The sequence below is a fragment of the Lonchura striata genome, chromosome 5 (genome assembly GCF_050655825.1).
Source record: "Lonchura striata isolate lonStrDom1 chromosome 5, ASM5065582v1, whole genome shotgun sequence".
Taxonomy (NCBI): domain Eukaryota; kingdom Metazoa; phylum Chordata; class Aves; order Passeriformes; family Estrildidae; genus Lonchura; species Lonchura striata.
In genome coordinates, this window is record NC_140707.1 from 47849266 (window position 1) to 47853842 (window position 4577).

General features: G+C 39.4%; 1 protein-coding gene across 6 annotated transcripts in view; it reads left to right on the forward strand.

Moving 5' to 3' along the window:
- The window catches only part of NPAS3 (neuronal PAS domain protein 3), a 589208-nt gene that overhangs the window by 189148 nt on the left and 395483 nt on the right, over positions 1-4577 (forward strand). The window lies entirely within an intron of this gene.

A 4577-nucleotide genomic window follows, 5' to 3' on the forward strand; every position in this document is an offset into this window, starting at 1 on the left:
GCTTGGAGGTAGCCCAAGAGATATTCCTTGGGTGGAAGCATCTGGCAAAGTCAGTGCTCAAACAGCTTTACACCATGTACTTATTGGCAGTTTTGTTGTATTTTGGTCTCCAGCAGTGATTATGCCAGGCAGTGAATGTGCCACGGGATATCTGTGAAGATGTCCATATCTGCCCTGGGAGGGTTTTCATTTATCTGTCGAAGAGGAAGGTGAATTCTGTTCAGTCTGAACAGAACTGCACGCAGCGGGTGGACATGATGGCCATGAGATGATGGCTCCTGGAGGTGCAGAGCACTCCGTGGCGCTGTTGTGTCCAGGTACAATGTTGAGCAGCTCTGATAAGCATCCAGGCTGACTTCTTGCAGACCCGAGACAGAACCTCATCCAGTATTTTCTGCATCTGTTTGAGACATAGGCTTATCTCTTTGGAAAGTATCTAATGTTGATGTAAAGCATTTAAATGATAAAGAATCAACTACATCCCTGGGCAGATTGTTCCTACGGTTAATTACTGTCACTGTGAAAAAAGTGTGCCTCATTTGTAGTCTTATTTCAGCTTCAGCATCCAAGCACTGGATCTTGTTATGCCTTTTTCACTAGATTAATGAGCTGCCTACTGTCAGAAATCTCTTCCACGTGTAGGTATTGTGATCCTCTTAACCTTCTTTTCAGTAACTAAATAAATTGAGCTTTCTTAGTCTTTCACTATAGGGAATGACTTTTAGAAGTCTAATCACTCTTGTAGCTCTAACTTGAGTCGTATCCAATTTTCTAACATATTTTGAGAATGGAGGAAACCAGAGCTGAACAGAATACTTTAGTAACAGTGTCATAAAAACCTAAAGTAAAACTTTCAGTAGCTATTTCAGTGTGATATTCTTTGGTTTAGCCTATTGACATGTATTTGATATACATTTTCATGTAATATGGACATGCCATTTTGGTGGGTTTTTTACTTTGGGAATTAAGCTGAATGTCTGTCTCATTGTGATGTGGTTCTGGATTCCTTCTTCTGATAAAGATTGAACAATGTCAAGAAATGAATCATGAATAATTGTGAATACTGAAGGTTACCCTTGATTTTATATTTTGTTTCAATGGCATAATTCTTCCAGTAGGAATAGTTTGTGATAGAAAGAACTGAACACAGAGAACAGGTACCACAAGGTGAGACTGGGGAAGTGGTCTTCTGGCGCAAGTAGATGTCACAATTAGGATATTGAATGTGCCAGGATAGTACAAGAGAAGTATTATCTCACCCAAACTTAGGAAGACTTCTCAGAAAAAAAATCTGTTCAGAGTTGTCTAAAAAGTTCCTTATGACACCTTCCAATCTGATACCTGTCTTATTCATACATCTTGCATTGATTGTCATGTTGGGTGACAATATCATATCTGGACAAAGGAAACCACAGCACAGCCAAACTGAGTGAGCTAAAAAGATCCTTCCTAAGCACACACAAATGGTTCCCTTCAGCCCAAACCTGCCACAGAGTTGCTTCTACAATCCAAGTACTGTGGTGCACAGAAATTAGGGATCTCTGAGGAAAAATAGTTCTGATTTTCTGATTTTCTAAGAGAACATATTAACTGAAGCCAGAATTTGTATGGAAATGGGAAACTAATTCCTCCTGAATTCAGACTTCCCCTGGTTCAAAGTTAGAGTTAAATGAACTCAGACTATCTATGATTTGAGTTCAGCTGTCTCTAGTATTTCCAAGTAGTGAAAAGAGATGAGACATGTCTTCAAGCAAAAAATGGCTGCTTCAGAGTCGGGTAGTTTCTTTAGAAGTGGAAAGAAAGCCACAGACTTTGCCAGAGACTTCCTTCAGTTGTGTTCTCAACAGTAAATTCTTTAAGTAACAAATGTTTCATTTTACCTTCATTTTTCCATTTACCACTGTGAATCACTCTGGGAGAAAGATATTTTACTTTCTTTTAAATCCCATACAAAAGCAGTCTCCTGAGACTTCTGGGTCAATTCCTTTAACTTCCAAAAATGCAGTTGCACTTAGTTCTTTCCTAGCCCAGACAGCAATTTTTGGTCAGCTCTTTTCAGAGTCACGGGATTTCATCTGTCCTCAAAAATTTGAAGTGATTTCAGGACTTAGGTCTTGCTTCTCTTGCTTGTGAAGTAAGAAGAGAAAATCCTTGCATATGTAGTGGGCTAACACTGTTTCTCTGCTGGGAGGATGCTGAGTGTACACTTATGGGCAGACAAGGGACTGCTGACTCTCTAGCTGACTTTCTTCCCTCATCTCACATTACCCAAAGGACAATTTTTCAATTGACTGTGCCCATATTTTCCCTTATATCTTCCCCAAAGCTATATACCAGGGTTGTGTTATTCAGAACACTAGTCAGCATTTAAGAATGCATTGGCATTTTTGCACAAAATGTTTTCTATGAGTTATCCAATTATAAACTTAATATTTATCCGAGGATAAATAGGATAAGTGCATTTATTTGCACAATTTCTCTACAAAATTATTAAAAGACTCTTTCTTAAAAGGGAAGCCTGAATAATATGTAATATTTGAGAGGAAAGATAGGTTACTATTTATTTCTGCTATCAATGCAGTACTTCGTGTATACATAAATGCATTTTACTAAGTTACACTAGAGTAACAAGAAAGTTGAAATAATCTGGATCTATCTGCTTTATATTTTGTGCTTAACAATTTCAATTTGATCTCTCCATTTAGTTTCATACTGATCATTTATACTGACAAAATGAAGGAAAAGAAAACAAGGAACCTGTCATCAATCATTCATTTAATCAACTAGCAAAAAATAGATAAACATACTGAGTTAATTATTTTTCTGTATATAATGATTGACAATAATCTTAATTTATTTCCTTTTTAACCTTTTACTGTCAGTATAGTTGGGATTAATAGATAATGACAAAATGAGAAGAAATAAATTTCTGATAGCCACCAAATGTTGCTGACATTGGAATGTTTTCCCCTGAAACTTCTCCCTGAAGATGTATCAGATCTCTGTCATGTGTTATTTTTCACACTTTTTTGTGCCATGTTTCATGCCATTTTGGTGATTGCTATTAGTTTATAGACATATGGTCAGGAATATTTTATGAATGGAGAGGTTTCTGGGATGTACAATATTACTTCTTCACACTTATATGAGAATTGTAATTTGAAGCTCTCAAAATACTTTGCAGATGTTATTACAGAGTATATTCAAAAGCTAGCAAAAAAGAGTGCTACAGCTAATAACTTATGGTATCTGCTCCATCCATCAGACAGTATTTCTTTACTATTGAATCTTCTATTCCCCCTTTTCATTGTTTTACTGGATCCATCTGAAGCAAAGAGGGCATTTTCAGGGAGAATTCCCAAAGCAGCTTTCCATGTTTGTAGTGCAGGAGGGCTAGCTCAACTTCCTCTCTCACCTTTTTACCACAAAATTTTCTCCCCATTTGTAAACAGACATCTAAATAGACTCTAGTCAATCAGTAACTCCAGCTTCTAAAATATTTTTCTGTAATGATACTCCCATACATTAGCAATAGTTGTCCTGAACAACACATGAAGAGAATATTTTGCAGGGTTTTTTTTCAATACTGTGTAGAATGTCATTAAAATAAGTGGAAAACGTAGTATTTTCACATGCTTTTCATCCAGCTTGAATGGTGTATCAATGCACACAATACTTCAGTTTTGTGAGAAATAACTGGGTTTTATTCAGGTGTGTTTCCTACAGTTTCAATAAAAGCATTGCATATTTCAGAGATGAAAAAGCTTTGTATGTGGATCTATGTGATTGGGTAATGAAGGCCAAAACCTCTGAGGCACAAGTACATGAATTCTGAATTCACAGATTTGTGTTTGGATTCCTGGGTTGTGGTTTTTTGTTCTCTTTTGTTTTTCCCTGAAAGAGTGGTCTAGTTACATATAGCCAGATAGTCCCTCAACTGGCTTTTTGCAGAGGTTCAAAAGCAGAAATTACTTCTTCTACTCAAAAATTATGTGCGTTCTGGGTTTTTTTAAGGAGCAAAGGGAAATGGAGGTCATAATGATATTTGCCCATATACAATGGAAAAAAAAGAGAAGGAAAAAAATCCCAAAGACTCCAAAGCGAACAGAAAAATTTCTGAAAATAATAAAGCCAGTTATTGATATGGTGTGTAGACATCAGTCTTTCAAAGGCACGGTTCATGTTTGTGTCAGAAATTTCCTGACTGACCTGCATCCCTGAGGACAAACACCCTTGCCACTGCATGGCCCTCAGGCACCCTGTGGACCTGCTGGACTGCAGCCAGCCAGGCAGAGGCTGGAGCTGGGCTGTGCCGGGCTGTGCAGGAGCACAGCTGGGCTGTGCCGGGCTGTGCAGCCCCACAGCTGGGCTGTGCCGGGCTGTGCAGGAGCACAGCTGGGCTGTGCCGGGCTGTGCAGCCCCACAGCTGGGCTGTGCCGGGCTGTGCAGCCCCACAGCTGGGCTGTGCTGGGCTGTGCCGGGCTGTGCAGCCCCACAGCTGGGCTGTGCCGGGCTGTGCAGCCCCACAGCTGGGCTGTGCTGGGCTGTGCAGGAGCACAGCTGGGCTGTGCCGGGCT